Here is a 21,603-nt window from a genome sequence, read left to right as displayed (position 1 = left end):
GGTACTATTTTTGACCCTGTTGTTTTTGTTGCTTTCTGTTTGTTTTTAACAGTCAAGTCCCTCTTACATAGGGCTACTGCAGTTTGCTGGGGGTCCACTCCAGACCCTATTCACCTTGGTCCTTCTCACACATGGAGGTGTCACCCAGGAAGGCTGGAGAATAGCAAAGATGGTTGCTGCTCCTTCCTCTGGGAGCTCTGTCCCAGAAGGGCACCAACCTGATGCCAGCAGGAACGCTCCTGTATAAAGTGTCCGGTGACCCTGTTGGAGGGTCTCACCCAGTCGGAGGGTCTCACCCAGTCAGGAGGCATGGGATTAGGGACCAACTTAATGAAGCACTCTGGCTGCCCCTTGGCAGAGGGGGTGCACTATACTGGGGGGAATCCCACTTGTCCATATTGCCTGGATTCCTCAGAGCCAGCAGGAAGAAAGACTAAGTCTGCTGATCTGCAGAGATCACAGCCACCCCTCCCCATAGGCACTCCATCCCAGAAAGATCAGAGTTCTGTCAGGAAACCCCTGGCTAGAGTTGCTGAAATTCCCACAAGCAGGCCCTACCCGTTGAGCAGGGATGGGTTAGGGTCTAGCCTAAAGAGGAAATCTGGCCACAGTCTGCCACAACTGCTGTGCTGTGTTATGGGGAATTCCTCCTGGGTCCAAACTGCCCAGTCTCCCTATTTTCTTAGGCATCAATGATGATGGTTTCCCCTCCCCCTGAGAACTGGGTAGACTTAAACAGTCTCTAGCTGAGCAGCCATAGAGAATCTGCACAGCTCTGTGCTTGGGATCCAAGGCCCTGGTGGCATGGGCTCATAAGGGGATCTCCTGACCTGTGGTTCACACAGATCATTGGAATAAGTATGGTTTCCAAGGTGGGGTAGCAGAATCACTCACCGCCTCCCTTGGCTGGGGGTGGGAGCTTCCTTGCCCCATGTGGCTACCAGGTGGACAATTGCTCTACCCTCCATTTTCTCACTCTCTGTGGGTCATGCCAACCACCTAGTCAGTCCCAGTGAGAGAACCTGGATACCTCAGTTGCCAGTGCAGGATTCACTCACCTTTTTCTTTCTCCTTGGTGGGAGTCTCCAACTGCAGCTGCTTCTGGTCAGCCATCTTGGTCCCTCCCTCTCCCCCATCTTTTAACAAAACAAACATATGAACCTGAAATTTCAGTTAGACACTAGGTCAGAAAGTAAACCTAACTCTGTAAATTAGTTATTTCATCCTCATATGTCTATAAATTTGCACACATACATACACACTATGTTCAGTAATGTGAGTTCAGTTTTCAAAGAAGCAAATCACTTGTCAGGCTCTGTGGTTATAAAAACATATGTAATACTTGAGTATTATAAAAACCCTGCCTTGCGGTTATATTTTAATGTAATCTAATTTTTTAAATGTCAAATGAAACCTACTTTTCCAGTTATAACTCACTAAAAATAGATCAGAGAAGAAACTGCTCATTAACATGTCACAAATAAATAGAAATGTACTAGTGCCACCCTGAAAAACTTCACACCTGATAAAATTTTATACAAATAAAAAAGCTATTGTGTTTTTTTTTAATGCAGACAGTTAAAACCAATATTGGTTTAACCAAAAATTCAGTTTTTTAATTTCTAAATATTTTTCTGGATCCCTTATTATATAGGGACTTCTCTGCAAGAAAATTTGATGTCTTTTATGTTTAGGAGTCCCAAAAATTGTGCATTTCACGTACTCTGTAAATGTTTAGTGAATGTGCTTATGATGCATTAATACTTAAATGCAAAGCTATCTTACAGAAATCATCAAGAATAGACACAAAAGTATAGCTGGATGTTTATTCACTGTAGCTTATTTAAAATAGCCAAAAAAAAAATGGAACCAACATATGTATCCAATAATAAGTCAGTGAGATCATTTGTACCATATACCGGTATAATATACTGTCATTAAATATGGTATTGTGAAAATTATTTAATGATATTTTTGAAAATACATTATTAAATAAAAATCAGATTATTACAAAATATGTATAGTATAATCTCATTCGTTTGAAATATATACGTTAAACTCCATTTTTATAATCTGTATTGTTGTGGTCTCCACAAGAAGACATGATAGACTCCCTTCACCCCTAAACACCTGAATTGGAGTCACATATAGAGACTGATGATAATGCTACATACACACCAAGAGGATATGCAGACATTTACTACTCGCATAATGAGGCTTTCTGGGGAGAGCGAGAAAGGCTCCCAAACAGATTCACAAATGATTTGAGAGAGTAGAAGAGAAGATCAGCTTAGATTTTATTGCAATGAAGAGATAAAGCTGGGGTGAAGGCTCCCACATGTTGGCCAAGGTTTGTGTGTTGTGTCCTTCTCATTGGAGCCAGAGGAAGAAGCAACAGGTCTTTTTTACTTGCTTGCCCAAATGTAGGGGAGCAGGGGAAGGGGGCGTGGTGGGGCTTGAAAGTTGCCAGCAGTCAAACATCAAAAATGGAGTCTGACTTTTTATTATACATATATAATAATGGATTATATATGAAATATATGTAAATAAGTCTAAATATAGATGGCTGAAAAGATACATACCAAAATATTGACTGTAGCTATGTGTAGTTGGATCATTATTGCATTTATTTTTTCTTTATTAACCAAATTTTTAAATGAACTTTTTGTTTTATAAAATAAAACAAACCATGAAAATTAGATTAAAACTCAGAAATCGAGAAAACAAGCCTTACCTGTTTTTATCAAAAACACTTAAAATCTTAAGAAAATAAAGATATCTAGTGCTGGTAAAGGAATGGTTAAACAAACAAAATAATACTTCTAGTGAGTAAGTATAAATTGGTACAAGCCTTCTGCAAAGTAATTTGGTAATACATTATAAGGACCTCAGAAATGTAAAATGTCCATAACCTTTAACACATTAATTTGATTTCTAGAACCAACCTAAGAAAATCATTGTATACACTGATAAACAAATATATTCACTTGTTCAACAAAGTTTCTTGAGAGCTTACCATGTGCTCAGGCCGTGAGGATACAGCAGTGAACAATAGACAGCTCCTGTCTGCATGCAGCTTTTGGTACAGAAGGGCCATAGAGATACAACATTGAGTGTGCACTGGTTACATGCATGGGTCTAAACCCTGGTAGACCTGGGTTCCCTGACTCCTCTATCTCTTAGGGCTTCCACACATGCTCGTATAAATGGTATGGTTCACAAACAACATTTGCGGCAGCCCTCCATGGATTCACTTCAGGATTATATGTGGTGCTTAATGGTGTTCAACACAGAAACCATTCCAAACGTTCTAAAGTCAGTTAATTCTCACCACTTAGCAGAAGTCATTTTCCTATGTCTTATAATTGTTATAAACATAATAATTAATGATAACATATTATTTAATAGACCAAACAGTTTGCTTAACTTTTTCCTTATTGTTAGACATTTTAACATAAGCAAGAAATGAATAATGAAACTCTTTCCTTAAAAAAATGTATGCAGGTTTGTCTCATTTTAAACATGCTGCAAATAAAAATTCAGATGTATACAAATAACAAAGGGCAAATGACAAATGAATTTTCTTTAAAGTAGCTGCTCTTTTCCATACTATTTTATTGTAAAAATAGTTTCTTGTTATAAAAGTAGTACTTGGTCATCAAAGAAAATGTGAAAATTTTAAAAAGGAGAGAAGGCCAGGCGCAGTGGGTCACACTTGTAATCCCAGCACCTTGGGTGGCCGAGGCAGGTGGATCATCTGAGTCAGAAGTTTGAGACCAGCCTGGCCAACATGGTGAAACGGTTTCTCTGCTAAAAGTACACAAAATTAGCTGGGTGTGGTGGCACATGCCTGTAATCCCAGCTACTTGGGAGGCAGGGGCAGGAGAATCTCTTGAACCCAGGAGGTGGAAGTTGCAGTGAGCCAAGATCATGCCACTGCACTCCAGCCTGGGTGACAGAATGAGACTCTGTCTCAAAAATAAAAATAAATAAATAAATAAGGCGAGAAGAAGAAATTACTCATAGCAGCCGGTATAAATTACTCATACCATCTTTTGTAAATTCTTTCCTGATTCTTCCCTATGTGTAGGATTTTGACATCTTTATGTTTTCAGCATATATTAAATCAGACTACTGGTATACTTTTATCATCATGCACTCATTATTTACCTGAAATTAAATAATATGCCTTTTGTATGTCTTATAACTGTTATAAACACAATAATTAATGATGACATATTACTCAATAGAGCAAAGAGTTTGCTTAGTCATTTCCTAACTGTTAGAGATTTTAAAGTGTGTATGGGTTTATGTCTCTTTAATATTACTTTATTAAATGTAATGAGACTGGCATGGTGTACAAGACTGAGACCTACTTTTCTCTAACCTTTTATATTCCCTCTATTATGAAATCTTGCCAGTTCTACCTCCTAAAAATTTCTTCAATCAATACACTACTCACAGTTCTTTCTCATGCCCAAGCCACTAGCTCTCAATTGCCTTTCATCAGTAAGCTCCTTATTTCCATCTCTTGTCTCTAAACCACTTTGTAGCCAGAACGATATATTCAGAGCTCACATCTGATCATATAACTTATCTGCTTTTACTTTTCTTTAGTTGTTTTTTATTTGTGTTCAAAGTAAAGTACAAAATCAGAACCATGACCTTCAAAGTCCTCTCCCCTCTTGCTCCCACCTGTCTCTCCAGGCACATCACCCTCCTTTCTCTGCATGTCACCATTCTGGACTTCTCAGTTCCTGCATCCCTCCAGCATATCCCTCCAGGGCTGAAAATGTGCAGTGTAGTCTTTTCTACTTGAAACCTTTTATTTTTTTCCAGAGCAAATTATATTCACCCTAAAGGTCTCAATTTCAACATCACTTCTGCTGAAAGACCATTCTCATCCCCTTCAGAACATGTTAGGACCCCCAGTTATAAATTTTCTAAGCTCCCTGAACATTTCCTTTTCATGCAGGAGAGGGAAGCCCCAACACTGGGGCTTAGCCCAGGAGGGTTCTTAGCTTCGCCCAGGAAAGATTTCAAGGGCAAGCCGGTGGTGTTAGACAGCAATCTTTTATTGAACAGTTGCAGAGCAGGGCTAACACATAGACAGTGTGCCCAGAGTCAGCAATGTATGGGCTCTTGTCAGCTGTATTTATATTCATGTAAATCCAATGTCAATTACATGCAAATTAAGGAGTGGGTCAATATAAATTGAGGAATGGGTAAATTAGAACTTTCTAGAAAGGGGCGGTAACTTCTGAGTCATTGCCATAGAAATGAGTGGTCACTTTCCAGTCACTGTCATGACACTGGTGGGAGTATCTTATGCCAATAAGCAATGAGGGCAGCTAGGGATGGCTTTTGTTGCCATCTTCTGGCTTCTGCTAGTTTTTCACTTTATCCTGTCTGGATCAGATCCTGTTTTGGTCAGCAGGATTGTGACCAGAAAACAAGTCCTGCCAGTCTCCTACCTCACTTTCATAACATTCATCAATTCTCTAGTAACAATAAGCATGTTGTTAGGGCCTTAGAAACACAATGAAAAGTGAAGCCTGGTGGTTTAAAGTGTAGGCTCTGGACCCTAGGCAACCCACCTGACTTTTCTATCCTCAAGTTTCTTCATCTTTCTTTTCTTTTTTTTAGCTCTCTACAAAAGGATGGAAATTGCTTCATCTTTAAAGTAGGACAATGACAGTTATCTGTTTCATAGGGTTGTTATAAACACATAGATATAATCTCTTCTTGTTCTTGCAAAGTGATTTACCATATTTGGAAGGTACCAGTAGTCTATGTCTAGTAAAGAATGATGCTCCCTAACAAGCCAAAGTTAAGAATAAACTATCAATATATTTCCTGAAAAGACATGAGGTTTGTAATCTTCTCTCTTATAATCATGAGGCATGTGTCCAGGGATTCCTGAAGCAGGCATGTTTTCCCAGGCTAAGTGCCAAAGCACTAGAGAGGGCCTTTTTATAAAGGGTGATCTCTGTATCACCTCAAAAAGGAGGGTGCATGGCTAGAGTTATGGAAAACAGGTAAAAGCCTGTGAAAATGTCTAAGCCACCATAGCATCAGCTGATGCTGCTTGGGTACAGCCACTCATAAAAACTGCATATCACCTTATCAAGCCATTATAGCTGCCGAGGACATTTTCTGCTACTCCACATTGACTGATTGCTGTGGATTGCCTGTCCACAGCAATCAAAGTTAAAAAGCAAGTTCCCTACCAAAAATTAAAGCTGAAACTTCTCCATCTTTAAATCACCAATGTGGAATTTTAAAGAGTGTTATTATTTTGACAAGTATATTTTATGTTGTCTTCAGTTACTATCACAACAGGAAATAGAATTTCGGCTATTAAATTCTACATTCCCAGGCAGGTTCCTACTTCTCCTCTCTGTTCAAGGTGTTTCTGTTTCCACATTTGCTTTTAATGAGCAAATTAAAATCTCTGAGGGGTATTTTCCTTTCCATAAGGCAAAAACGGGTCCATGTTGTAATTCCATTGGATAAGATTTAGCATTTTTGTCATCACATTGTGATCATTAAAGCAGAAGTCTGCCACATGCTAGCAAACACCATATTTAAAATAAACCAACAAGCAGTTATGGCAGTGAAATCACTCATCCAGTTACTACGTCGGTAGTGTAAAAACAAGAACCTCTTTTTAGAAGAAAGATAAAGATAAACTCAAAATACACTATCTACACAGCAATAGAACAACTCTACAATGTTATCTCCAGAACAATTTTCACAAATCATAAATCTAAACCTTCTGCATAGACAGCACATTTAGCAGGCCCCTGTGAGGGAGGACAATGGCTTTAGAAAGATAAATAATTAGCAGAACTCTTGTGTCTACATGCAAACAAATTAGTGTTTTGTGCACCTGACAGCTCATACCAATATTGCAAATATCCATGACCAGCAAGAACTGTGTTTGGATTTCACAGGTGGGATTTTCCACCTCTTGCATTTCACTGGGAGCTAAAGACGGTGCTAAAGAAACAGCTCCAAGGAAAAGTATGACACTTGCCTTCAACATTTAGCTTTTCAAACTGAAGTGTTAATAAAAGTATTTATTAACTTCATTTCCCTTTCTGTTGTGACACGTAGAATGTATCACTTGCAGCAAAATCCATCAGTTAGAACCAAATGATGGGAAGATGAGAAAGGTGGATAACAGATCGTGCTAAATAACTTTATGATTTATAAGAAGCACAATTTCAGCTTAACCTTCTGTGTGAATTAGAAATGTCCAGAGTTATTTTAAACATTGCTTTCAGTGAAACAATACATCTTGAATACCATCCACATAGGTGGTTTATAGACATAAATCATTAACCAGTAAAGGCAGCTGACATACCAGATTTTATAGAAAAGTAACAAGAGACCTGAAAGGGATTTCTAGAGCTCAATCCTAAGATTTATCTATTAATTACACCAAATTAAATGATCATAATTGTATATTACATGGCAGGATGGCTTCTTGCTTAGAAGCATATAATATAAATGTCAATAACATCTCCCATGACATTATCTACAGTGACAACTGTTGTATTCAAATCCACGCCGGCCTTCCTGGCCATCTTATGAAGGGCAGCAGCATACTTGGGGGCTCAGTACCCCTCTACTGCTAAGAGCTTACATGCCTGCCAGAAGAGAACCACCAAAGCAATCACTCTGATGGGAGCTCAGTCACCAGTTTACATTCAATAAACTGCTTTTTCTTCCCAATTTTTTTTCCTTTTGGAGGGAAAACACTAAAGGCAATGACATCCACATGTGTTTAAGTGGCTACAGCCACTTCTGGTGTTTATGATCATTAGATGCATAGCTAGTAAATGATATAAATAGTGATATAAAGGTTGTGTCCTAATGAAAATGTCTGTGGACTACTAAAGAAATGATTAACTTTAATTTTTAAAATTGCCTGGATTTTCTAAATAATCCCCTGGGGATGACTGATACAGTCAATTACATGTCAGAAAATCTAATCCTTAGAGTGGTCTCTGAGAATGATTTGGGAGACAGGCCATATGGAATACAATAGAGAAACGAAAGTTAGAGATTAAAAATTCCTGATATTGTATACTAAGCAGGACTTTAATGATCACCTAATCCAGTAGTCCTTAACTTTTTAGGATGCATTATCACTTTGGGGGATCCAATCAAAGCTATAGACCGTCTCCCTAGAGGGAAAACCCCCTTTTTTTTAGTTTATAATTTCAGACATCTCAGAATCTCTGAAGCTCATCCTTGGACATCAATTTAAGAAACTTCATTTATAGATGAAGCAATTAAGGAGAAGAGAGACAAAGTGATTCAACCTGGGTCATGCAGCTTGTTAGTGACAGAGGCAAGATGGAAACCCTATTTTTCCTGCTCCTTGTCTGCTGTCATCTGCTGCATCAAGCTCTATGTGGACTTAAATGTTCTACTAAACTACTCCTATCAACTGGCCAAAGAATGGTTACTAAGTGTCTATAATTAGAATTTATACCCACTAGTACTCTTTCTAATCAAATACAAAATCTTTTTCTCTGTGTGCATTCTCCTAAACCTATTCAGGTCCATGTGAACTCACTCTATCCTCCTAGCCTCCTCCCCCAGCACCACTACTTTCTTAAAACTCCCTCCTTCCAGGGTTCCTGTGATCATCCAGATTCTTCCCACTTCTTCCAGGGTTCACCTCCCTCCCCTCACGTGTGTGTGTGTTTTTAAGAGACAAAGTCTTGCTCTGTTACCCAGGCTGGAGTGCAGTGATGCAATCCTAGCTCAATGAAGCCTCAAACTCCTGGACTCAAGCGATCCTCCCGCCTCAGCCTCTCTAGCAGCTGGGACTATAGGCATGCACCATGGTTCCAGCTAAGTTTTGCATTTTTTGTAGAGAAGGTGTCTTGCTATGTTGCCCAGGCTAGTCTTGAACTCCTAGGCTCAAGCAATCAGCCTGCCTCCAACCTGCAAAGTGTTGGGATTACAGGCACGAGCCACCGCACCTGGTATCCTCTCCCATTTGTTATCTCCTTAGCTGCTACCATTTCTCCTCTCTCCAGGGGTTCCCTAAAGCTCAATCCTACTCTCCTTTATATCCATTCTCAACCTTCTTACTGTTACTTCTATTGAATAGAACTCCTGTGAAAATTGTCAGTACCCAAAACGGAGTCACTTATGTCAAACCCTAACAAAATGCAGTGGGAGGCCATGAAGGAAGGGCCCTCGCACATGTGTGCCTGCACCAGGAACTGCCAGAAATGACTTCCTCAACTGGAAATTTCCAGTTAAGCCACTTCTATGAAAACTCTCTCCTACCAACAGCCAGTACCACCAATGAGCAAATGCCACTGCCTGTAAAAAGACCTGTAGCCAGTGGTCTTTATTTCAAAACAGGTACATGGATATCTTTTTGCCTTTAAAAGCTTCCTTTTTTTCCCAACTCCCTCGGATACCCTTATGGTCCTCCATAGCAGGCATGTATTATGTATTATGTTGATTGCAGTTCCTTGCTATTCCCTAATAAGCTTGAGAATGAATCCCTGTTGCTCAATTTAGGTTGACACCATTCTCACCCTGTTTACAGAAATACTTCCCAATAATAGTCTCAACAGGTACCTTTACTGAATATAATTTCCTCCCCCTAACCTGTTCCTATTTCCACCCTCTCATCTATGAGGCACTGGTGACTTGAACACTGCTTGTGCCCTGTGATGTCCAGCTCTATATTTGGCACATACATAGCAAGAGCAGTATAAATGTGGATTAACTGACATGTGAGGGTTTCCTCACATCTCAGTGAAGATAGTATACAAATAGAAAAAAAAAGTGAAAGATAGTATACAAATAGAAAATTTAGCAACAATTCTGGTGATTTTATAAGAAGTTTTGCAAATTTGACAAAATTTACTTTTTTCAAATGAAGCTTTGCTTTCTCTTTTTGCAAGATAGTATAACTAGTTTTATTCTTTTTTCTGGGCAATTGACTTCTTAAAAGAAGATATACCTCCCCCTCCTGGATGATAACGGTATTTTAAAGACAGCCCTTCCAACTCTATGGTGCATTCTGAAATGTGTCATTAATAAAACTAAGTCGTACATAGCAACAACATCCAGACTGTTAATTATTCAAAGCTCCTCATGTAGATCTAAAACAACAGCACGTTCTAAGGAATTGATCCTTCTTAAGCAGAAGTACATTTTCAGTACTTCAAAAGGAGATATTCAGTAACACCATTTGATATTCAGTACTCAATTACAAAAGACTTTCTTCATTAGCTCAATAAATCAAACCACTGTGATAATGAGGCCAGAGTCCTGGATTTGGTTCTAGTTTGGGAAGCTGCTTTGATTGGTTTCATAGCCTCAAGTTTCACACTAACTCCCGGGAGTCATCATAAAATGATTCGTCCTGAGTCACAGGATATCCAGAGTGCCAGAGAGCAAACAGTTCAGTTCTAACTTTCTCCTACTGGGAATCATCCCCCAAAATGCTGGGGCATTAAAAGTGGCTTTGTATTTCTAAAAATTCTTTCACATAATGGCAACCGCCTTCTTTCCTCAGAACCACAAGGCAACTAACAAAGCCCTTTTTTTTGAGACGGAGTCTCGCTGTGTCACCCAGGCTGGAGTGCAGTGGCGCGATCTTGGCTCACTGCAAGCTCCGCCTCCCGGGTTCCCGCCATTCTCCTGCCTCAGCCTCCCAAGTAGCTGGGACTACAGGCCCCCGCCACCATGCCCAGCTAATTTTTTTTGTGTGTGTGTATTTTTAGTAGAGACGGGGTTTCATCGTGGTAGCCAGGATGGTCTCGATCTCCTGACCTCATGATCCGCCCGCCTCAGCCTCCCAAAGTGCTGGGATTACAGGCGTGAGCCACCGCACCTGGCCAATAAAGCCCTTTTTAAAAAAAATTTTTACTTTAAGCTCCAGGATCCATGTGCAGAACATGCAGGTTTGTCACATAGGTATACCTGTGCCATGGTGGTTTGCTGCACCTATTGACACGACCTCTAAGTTCCCTCTCCTTTTCCCCTACCCCACAACAGGCCCTGGTGTGTGTTGTTCCCCTCCGTGTCCATGTGTTCTCATTGTTCAACTCCCACCTATGAGCGAGAACATGCAGTGTTTGGTTTTCTGTTCCTGTGTTAGTTTGCTGAGGATGATGCCTTCAAGCTTCATCCATGTCCCCACAAAGGACATGAACTCATTCCTTTTTATGGCTGCATAGTATTCCATGGTATATACATACCACATTTTCTTTATCCAGTCTATTATTGATGGGCATTTGGGTTGGTTCCATGACTTTGCCATTGTAAACAGTGCTGCAATAAACATATGTGTGCATGTGTCTATTAAAGGCCTTTTAAAGGTTCATCAAGTTATTTACTTTTCATGACTATGTAAGTCAAACAGTTTTACTAAGTGTGTGTGTGTGTGTGTGTGTGTGATTCTATCTTAAAATCTGACATTCTACTGAATACAAAAAATTAAGATAATCTATATGAAAAATAGTTTTCAAATTACCTTTTTATTTGGTCTTTTATATCTGGAGCCATGGCAGTCTGTATAAAAGCAGGAGCATAGCCCAGGTCCTAAAATATAAAAAGAAATGTATTATTCACTATAAAATATATTTGGCTATCAAAGGCAATAATGCAGACTAGTCAACCTTTTAATGTTTCCAAGGCCATAATGAACATTAAGAAATTGTAATATTTATGTTGTTTGATATGAACTAATCCTATGTGAATTTGAAATATAATCAATTGATGGAAAGATCTGGTATTATGTTCAAGATGCACTAAACTTTCATTACCACCAAAGTGAAAAAATTGGGCTTTAAAGGAACTAAACAAAGTAACCACTTCTCTTTTGTGATCTATTAGCAGCTTTTTTGTTCACTTGTCTCTGAGGCAGGGTCTCGCTGTGTCACCCAGGAGGGAGTGCAGTGGCACAAGCACAGCTCATTGCAGCCCCAACCTCCCAGGCTCAAGCGATCCTCCCGCCTCATTTTTTAAAAAATTGTTTTGTAGAGACAGGGTCTCACTATGTTGCCCAGGCTGCTATTGAACTCCTGGGCTCAAGTGATCCTCCCACCTCAGCTTCCAAAAGTGCTGAGATTACAGGCATGAGCCACTGCACCCAACTAGCCGCAGTTTTAACTCCAAAGTTTCACTAAAACCTAAAGTTACCAACATTTTACATGCCCTGAACATTCATTACCAAAAGTCTACACTATTCCTTAGAGAAACCAGTGATTTAATATTTAGTTGATAGATTATAGAAACAGATACAGAAAACCAAAAGGGTAGATTGGAGTAAGAGTTACTGTAGGTGATGTAGCTATTCAAAAGTACCTCCTTTGTGATCAAACTGCCCTTTAAAGCACAAACTAGATAATTAATCTAGGTATGTTATGACGGGGACTTTTTAAATTAATTTCACCAAATCAAAGCAGCTTCTTACATAAACTAAAAATCACAAAGTTGATGCTATAGCTATAATAATACTTACATATTCTCTAACAAGCTAAATAATTTGAATGGTTCTCTTGTCTCAATGGAATTTCTGCTGGGATATTCCATGCCTCAGGCCAATCTCTAGGCCTTAAATATTAAAATAAGAAAATTTAATCCATCTGTAGCAACTGAAATATTTCAAAATTAAGACTAAGACATTTATCAGGTACAATATATGACAGCATAAGCAGTTCTCCATGGTAATAAGGTTTTCCATAAATAAAATTTTAATGGCTATGTAAGATTTTATTGCCTGACTCCTCATTTATTTAACTATTTCCTTATTGTTAAGCATTTAGGTCTTTCCTTTTGTGTGTGTGTGTTATAAGTAAGGCTACCATATCCATCTCTGTGAACAAAAGTTCTATAATTAGCTATATTTCCTTAAGATATTCTGACATAAAGATGGTAAATAACCAAACTACTTACCTTTTTTCTAACAACAATAGCACCTAACATTTTTAAAGTTTTACAATAAATCACTTACATAAACACCTCATTGTATAATTAGCCTTTAAGTTATTGTCTTCAAGGTCTAGCCTTAGAGGTAAGGCTAGGGGGCTATTAAGGTGACTACAATAGTTAACTTATAGGTGATTTTACTTTTGTAGCAGTTAGCAGGAACAGAGTTTATCTCTGAGAGATAATAAAAAATCAAATAGGCTGGCCAAGGCAGGCAGATTTCTTGAGCCCAGGAGTTAGAAACCAGCCTGGGGAAATATAGGAAGAATCTGTCTCTATTAAAAAAAAAAAATATATATATATATATATATATAAGCCAGGTGTGGTAGTGCACTTGTAGTCCCAGCTACTCAGGTGGCTGAGGTGGGAGGATCACCTGGGAGGCAGAGGCTGCAGTGAGCTGAGATAGCACCAGTGCACTCCAGCTTGAGTGACAGAGCAAGATTCTGTCTCAAAAAAAGAAAAGAATCTAGCTTCTTTCCATACAGTAGCTGTCTTAGCCGTTTTCACACTGCTGTAAAGATGCTATGTGAGATTGGGTAATTTATAACCAAAGGAGGTTTAACTGACTCCCAGTTCCACATGGCTGGAGAGGCCTCAAGAAACTTACAATCATGGTGGAAGGCAAAGAGGAAGCAAGACATGTCTTACATGGTGGGAGGAGAGAGACAGAAGGAGAGAAGGGGGAAACACCAGACACCTATCAAACAACCAGATCTCGTGAGAACTCCCTCACTATCAAGAGAACAGTATGGGAGAAATCACCCAGGTGATCCAATCACCTCCCACCAGGTCCCTTCCTGGACACACGTGGGGATTATAATTCAAGATGCCATTTGGTTGGGGACACAAAGCCAAACCATATCAGAAGCTGAGGAACTGGAAGAAAAACACAAAGTATATTTTACTTTTTAAAATTTAAATTTAACAATGAATTAATCAAAGTTGGAAAAATGTATGAGTAAAATGTTATTTTACAGTACATTATCCAAATATAGAAGTTGTAGATATATTTTTATTCATTTGGGGTATTTCCTGCCAACCCTCTCTATCTCAATAAGTTGTCACTGTACTTTACATTTCAACCATTGGCATATTAGAGTGGTAATCCATATACTTAATTATGCTGACTAAAAGTAAATTATTATATGGTAACAGACAAGTAAGGAAAATATAGCAGTGGTAGCAGATTTCCCTATTCCCAGTGATCTCCAGGAATTATTTCCTTCCAATGGCAAAGGTCTCATTTTAAAACAAATTATATATTTCCTTTATCCAATGTACAATTGTCTTTGCTATTCCAAGCTCATAATTAAGGCAAAAATTGATCCTGCTTATTGACATATGATGTAAATATGAGGGGTCAGTAGCATCCTCAAAGGAAAGATTTGCTGTTACCAAGCCCCTAGTTTTCCATAATCCTAAAATAACTGGTTTTCTTCAAGTTACTTCCTTATTTAAAAATGTTATGCAAAGGCAGTTCCAAGAGTACAAAAAAAGAGCTATAAAAGCCTAAAGAAAAAGTACCATCACAAGACAGCGTTTTCTTCTAAAACAGTATTTTTAAAGGTAGGAGCTTTGTCTTGATGTGTGTGTGTCCCTAGTCTCTTTGACTGTACCTGATGAGCACTTAGCAAATGTTGGCTGAATAATGGCTGAATGAATAGGAAAGCACATTTTAAAACAGCTCTTCACCTTAAAGTTTCTTCATTTCATATCTCTCACTTTTTGTAAGCTCTCATGGCATACTCCAGGATTCCTTGTCTCTAATTTCTTATTAACTACCATAGAATCTTTTATTTTGAAATTCAGTTGGAATTCCTAAAACCTACCATAAAGATTTTAGGTAAAGATTTACCAAAGATGGAAATATTTCCCACTAGGTCAGAGGCGTTGGCATAGCAGTCTTATGTAAATACATAAAATAAATGCAGCATTAAAAGTATTTTTTAATTATTGAAATATACATTTACACATTTTTTTCTGTATAATGTAACTGCAATACCCTATAAGCTGGATGGCTTTTACAATCATAAAAGAGTAAACTCAGACATTATGTAATATGCGTATGGAAAACCATTAAGATATAAGAAGGGAAATACTGAAAGATAAATGGTCCCATAATTAATTATACATTATTTATCATGGATAATAATGATAACTTAAACGCAGCTCGCCTGTTTTTAGAGCACTTGAGCTCAGAAAAATCAACAGCAACTATTTCAAAATGAGATGCAATACCCTCCAGTGAAACTCTGACAATCTCCAATTAAGCAATTCTACAAACTGCACACAAAACAGTAACTTTTCATCAAAGGTTTCAGCGAAGGAAGAAAAATCTCACTTTGGGATTTGACATTGAGATGTTTAGTAACAGGGATACAAATGCAAAATTCAAACAGGGCACAACAAGCAGTTGTGTTAATGATCGTGGGAATATTGTGGAAAGGAAGAAAAGAAAGACAAGAACAAATGGATGCCACAAAAATCAGACAAAGCTGGCTTTGTGAATGATGGATAATTCAAATGACTGCTATAGGTTCCAGAGACAATGTAAAATCCGAGACAAAGATGTAAACTGCACTGCAAATTAGTGTCATGTATTTTTAAATGTTTCCGTGTTCAGATTCTTAAATCATATCTGCCAGTGTCTCAATAGTCCAGAAGCAAATGGAGTGGTCCATGAAATTTGCTTTCTTCAGGAAAGGCATTTGAATAAATTGAAGACACAGTGGAAAACTCAAAAAGCAGTCAAATGGGCTGTCAGTATTCCTTCCTTCCCTTCAGTGTACAAGAATCGGCAAGCAGTCCAAAGCCAAGCCATTAAGGTTCAAGGATACAGCAGCAGCAGAGGTCTAGCTAGACAACCCTCTCCCAAGGGCTGCACTGTGCCCTCCCTAAAGGAAGTCATTCTCTACAAGGGATGGAGCCCTGGGGAGCTCAGCTGGACTCTGTCTCACTCCAACTGTGGAGTTGAAGGTTACTAAAGAATTCAATGAACGAATGTGCTTATGTGCTGTGTTCATCAGAGTTTTAAAAAAGTAAATACAGATGAGAAGATAACAGAAGTAATCATCTTAAAGTATTTCTCTGTGGTTTATATTTATACCAGCCACGGATTTTCAAAAGGTAAAAAATGTGTTAATTTTGGTATAAATCTGGAAATAAAAATACACCAAGAACAGTATCCTGGGTTCAGGAAATAGGTCGTATTCTGGTTTGTACTCCCAAGATCTAGCACAGTGCTCAAGAAATATTTATTGCCAAGTAAATGTGAGGCCAAAACAATGTCTACGTATTTCACATTATGTAGTTGTATCAGAATTCCTGATGAATAAATGTGAGGCAATGAATATTCCTAGAGAATAAAACCATGTACAGTTGATCAATACTGTGCCAGGCAAGGATGAATAAATCCTGGTCCCTGTTCTGAGAGTGCTTACAAGGCTATTTTACTTGATAGGGAAATGAAGGCATTTACTGGCCACAGCCAACTTCTTCATTGAAGAATTTCTTTTAACTTGAAGTGCACTGTCTCACGGTGAAGGAAGCTGTTCTGCTGTCCAGATCTAGAACAACTCTACCCTGGTTGAGCCCTCATATGTGGGGATCATCTTCTGGTGACCTTGCAGCATTTTCTCCTTAACCTCCACATCTGGAAGAAGCACAACCTTATTTGGGGAGATGGGGCTGCTGGGGAGGCAGCAGGTGAGAAGGGTTTGGGGGGCAGGTGGACACAGATAGTTCAGCAATGTATCTGAGTTCTTTAAGTCCTGTTCTGAGCCCGTGTGGTCACTGGGGAAGGGACTGCAAACCAGGGAAAGGGTACATCACAACCAAGACAAGATGACTTGGGTTCTGAAGCTGTCCGCATTTACCTAAGAGTCCTGTAGTCTGTGATTCTTAAACTTCAACAAACAAGAATACAGAACTGAACCTGGATTTCAGGGACCCTCAACTCACAACTCTTTGTGTCCTAAGGCTTCAAATCTAACTCATAGTCTAAAGAATATGGCCTATACCTTGAAGTTTTTGTGGAAAAACTCAAGATGAAAAGGGGAATCAGCATAGCATCTGTCTGCCTTCCTGCTGTCTTCAAACTGTGGCAGTTAAAAGCTCTTACAGACCTATATACTAGCTGACCTCCTTCCTGTCCTCAAAGAGCCTGAATTGTATACCCCTTGTAAAGCTAGGCTAGACTATAGCAAGAGACTATGAGTACCCTGAAAATAAGGACATACTATATTTCCCTTTGAATCCTCAAAACCTAGCAATGTGTGCTGAACTAAAATAAACCAGTCAGTACTCATCTAGCAGGACCATGCTGAGGAAGTGGTGACTGGCAGCTTGTCACCAGCTAATTACTTGGGTTTCATGTGAGTATGTTAAGTGGCTGAATTTGTGCACATGTTTTTTTGACAGATTGAGATAATAAGATAAGATACAATAAGATAATGTATTGCCTTCTCAGGCACAGCAGAACTACAGGTTATTGGGAAAATTATGCAGAAATAATAGGAAGTCAGACATTCAATTCCATTAGAAAGTGTAAATATAGGTATAGATCCCAGCCATTATTCATTTTCTAATTTTTAGTATGCTACAAGTACTGAAACCATTCACCCTGAAATGCTTTGCACGTACATTTCACACAACTGTCCCCAGTAATATTAGTTCTATATGTACAAATGTGGCTTTAGAGTTTACAAAATAGATTCACACATATATTCTCAAAACTGCTCATTTTCTAGCCTCCTCATAGCTGAGTCCTTTATGAACATTTTTGTTACACCTTATGCCTAAAATAAACCTTCAAGATATTATATTATACCCATCACACAAGTGTGGAAAATGGACCTTCTGAGAAGTTCACATTACCAGTGAGTGTGCAACCATGATTGGAAACCAGGTTTCACTAATTGTAAAGCCAAGGTTTTTTCCAGTATACAAACTGGCCTCACAATGTGATCTTCACTTTAGCCCTATGGTATAAATATCATGAATATAATTTATTCAATAAAGATACATTGGTAATCTTGCATACCAATCTCTGTTCTAGGCACTGGAGACAATGCAGTGATCAAAATGGACACAACCTCTGCCCTCTTTGGAGTTCACTTTCTGGAGTATAGGTAGGAAAAGAAACAACAAAATATTTGTCAGCTGTCAAGTACTGTGGAGAAAACTAAAGCCAGGTAAGGGGTTAGGAAGTACCAAGAAGGCTGGGCACAGTGTCTCCCACACCTGTAATTCCAATAGTTTCAGAGGCCAAGTGAGAGGATCACTTGAGCCCAGGAGGTTGAGACCAGCCTGAGCAACAGAGCAAGACAAAATCTCTACCCAGAAAAAAAAGGAAAGAAAAGAAAAAAAATCTTAACATTAGCCAAATGTGGTGGCACACACCTGTAGTCCCAGCTACTTGGGAGACTGAGGCAGGAGGATTGCTTTAGACAGGAGTTTGAGGCTGCCTTGAACTATGTTCATGCTATTGCACTCCAGCCTGGGTGACAAAGCAAGACCCTGTCTCAGTTAAAAGAATAATACCAAGAGGAATCCCATAGAATTGTAGCTACTGGATGTAGAGTGGTCAGGGGACAGCGTCTTTGATATGATAATATTTGAATGAGTAGAGACCTGAAGGAAGTGAAGTGCTTGCCATGCACTGTCTGGGGAAAGAGTGTTCCACACCGAGGGGCAAGTATCTGCAAAGTTCCCAAGACAGGGATGTGCTTGGCATATTGGAGTCATAACTGGGAAACCAACGTGCCTGCAGTGTTGGTGAGCAAAAGGGAGAGTAGAAATAGATAAGACCAGAAAAGAAGAGGAAACTAAATCAGTCTTGCAGATCTCTAAATGAGATAAACCATTGGGAAGTTTTCATCCAATGAGGGATATGATTCTCCTGCATAGGTACTCTTGCAGCTGTGTGCAGAAAAAAACTTTGGGAGTGCAAGAGAGCAACTAGGATGACTAGATCAGAGGCTATTGATATAGATCAACTAGAGAGATGGAGGTGTGGACTAGGCTGATGGTAGACATCAAGTTTGACTGCAAAGATTTTGGCTCGAGCATGGAAAGATAGGGATTCCATTTAATGAGGTGAACAAGACTTGGGAAGAATCAGATTTGGGGTAAAGATCAGGAGTTCCGTTTTGAACATGTTACTTTTGAGATGCCTATGAAGATGTCAAGAAGGCAGCTGGATACCTGAGTGTGGATTTTAGAGGAGGACAAGTCCATGTTGGAGGCATAAGTGTGGGATTCTTCCAAGATGGTGATGTTAAATGTCATAGATGGAGAGCACTTAGAGAGGATGGAGTCAGAGAAGAGGCCTAGTACACATCAAACTTTAGCTTTTAGGGTTGAGGAGGAACCAGTCAAGGAGACTGAGAAGTAGTGGGCAAGGAGGAAGGAGGAAGACCTCATGAGACTTCAAGTAGAAAGTATTTCAAGGAGACAATGATCACTTTGGTTAAATGCCACTGGTAATCAAGGAAGAAGACAGCCAAGAATTGAAGACTGAATTTAGCAGTCATATAACAATGGATGGAGGTTATTGGTCCCAGATTCCCTGAAATGAGAAAACCAAGGTTCTGAGAAGTTAAATAAATTGAACAACCAAAATCACATAGCCATTTAGCCCCAGAAATGGGTCCAGAACTAAACACTGAACACAGGCCATCTGAATCTTGTTTCCTGAATCTCAGACCAGGACTTTTCTTCAATAACATGAGGTCATCCTTCTCATGGTAACCGTGATTCATTAGGGGGACTGGAAAAGAATATTAAGACTTTAAACAAAAGGAATAAACTTCAGTAGTAGAATGTCAATGACAGACAATGCTCAAAGGCCCTCAAATCAAATGAAACAGGCAGCCACAGCAACCAGGGAACACCCAAGTATCAAAATACACTTCAACATACAAAAAAGTTTACGGCCCCTCAAAAGAAATGATCTGTTCATTCTATTTTGCTAGATGATTTCTACATACATAAATACCCGAGGCCTGATTACCTTCACTTGGTTTCTTTACCAAATGCCAGAAATGGGGTAGGAGAGGATTTTAGTAAATCAAACTAATGTTTAGGCAGAACAAAGGCACAAGAAAGCCCTAAACCATTTAAGTATTAAAAACTACTTTTAATCGTCCCTACTGCTGCCCTCTAATCCACAACCACCACCAACCTAAGAGGGCTATGATTCCAAGAGCCGACTCTGTTGCAAACCTCCGCTGGACGGTTTTGCGGACTAGGAAGTGAAGATTTCCAGTAGGAGGAAGAGCGAAGAAGAGAAGGAGGTGGATAAGCTAGCGAAAAGAAGGAGGTAGACAAGCTAGCAAAGCGAAGGTGCAGAATAGGAAAGTTACCAGGACAGGGCAGGGAGTTCCTCATGTCCACAGCAGGCCTTGCTCCCCTGGCCGGAGCCCAGGGGAGGGAGACGGAGGAAGGCAGCCACTTTTCCAGTGAGAAGTTGAGCAAGGAGTTGGCACCCGGCCCTCTCTACCTCTAGAGAAAAGGAAAAAGCTAAGCTGGTTCGCGTGGTAGAGAAAAGCCCACTTCCAGAGTCCAAGTGGCATTATCTTGGAGTTCAGTGTCTGCCTCCAGGGCTGCAACTAACTCCTCGCGCCTCCCTTGCCGCCTTTCCTCCCTGGAAAGAGGAGGTGAAAAGGGTCCCAGGGCTCGGGTGGGCATGACTGCCTGGCGCAGGCCGCGGGGGGATTACCTGATACCTCCGCGTCTCCCCAGAAGGCGCGGCGCCGCCCTCCAGCCCCATCCGGTCACTCCGCGGTCCCCAGGCTCTGGTGTCTGTCCAATCTCCGGAACTCGACGCCCGAGGCGGCCGCCCGCGAGACCCGGAGCACGAGCCTCACGCTCAACGTTGGGCACTGCTCAAGGGCGCCCGAGGAGCAGAGACACCTACTGGCCGAGCGCTCCTGCGGCGGCTGGGCTGGGCTGGGGGCCGGAGCCCAGAAAACAGGGCTCCGCACACCCCCTACCGGGCGGGCTCCATCTGCGCCCCAGCCGAGTCCTGGACCCGCGTCTTGGCAGGCTCACCTACCTTGAGGTTCCCAGCTCCTGTCATCCTGTGCGCAAGTGATTTCAGCAACCATCACCGCAAAACCTAGTCGGAGGGTGGCTGGCTCACAGCCTCTCCACTTTTTTGGAGTTTGTGCCAAATAATTTAAAGACCCTCCCCACCCTTTTCCAAATTCTGGCGTTTGAGAAGGGAAAATCCAAAGAGATGAGGATATAGGAGCCCCTAAGTGCTCTCCCCAGAAGCCAGGGAATTGTATTTCTGTTTCTCCAGGGCCCTGAAGAACCTGGCTTTCTTGTAATTACAAATACCTTTCACTGAAAAATGGCTTCTTTCCTCCTGCTCCCTGCCCTGTGACAGTCAGTCCCTCCCTGTTCTGTCCTGGTAACTTTCCTGCTCTGAGCCTTCTTCCTGTGCTAGCTTATCTATCTCTTTTTCTTCTCTTATCCCGCTCTTCCGCCTTTTGGAAATCTTCACTTCCTACTCTGCAAAACCATCGGAGCAAGGCCTGCAGCGGATATGAGGACCACTGCAAATATTTTTTTCCAGGTTCTGAGAGGGATGCAGAAGACGCAGGAGCTGACAGTCTA

General features: G+C 40.2%; 1 long non-coding RNA gene across 1 annotated transcript; it reads right to left on the bottom strand.

Annotated features, from left to right (window-relative positions):
- Positions 1–1,058: 1,058 nt before the first annotated feature.
- LOC129143784 (uncharacterized) lies at positions 1,059–20,889 on the bottom strand. The gene is made up of 3 exons (XR_008547640.2): positions 20,702–20,889; positions 11,522–11,589; positions 1,059–1,161 (listed from the first exon to the last, which is right to left on the bottom strand). It is a non-coding gene; the product is annotated as an uncharacterized LOC129143784 (long non-coding RNA).
- Positions 20,890–21,603: the final 714 nt, after the last annotated feature.

The sequence above is a fragment of the Pan troglodytes genome, chromosome 3 (assembly GCF_028858775.2).
Source record: "Pan troglodytes isolate AG18354 chromosome 3, NHGRI_mPanTro3-v2.0_pri, whole genome shotgun sequence".
NCBI classification, from domain to species: Eukaryota; Metazoa; Chordata; class Mammalia; order Primates; family Hominidae; genus Pan; species Pan troglodytes.
Note: the sequence above shows the minus strand (reverse complement) of the source record. Positions and strands in the feature narration are given on the sequence as shown.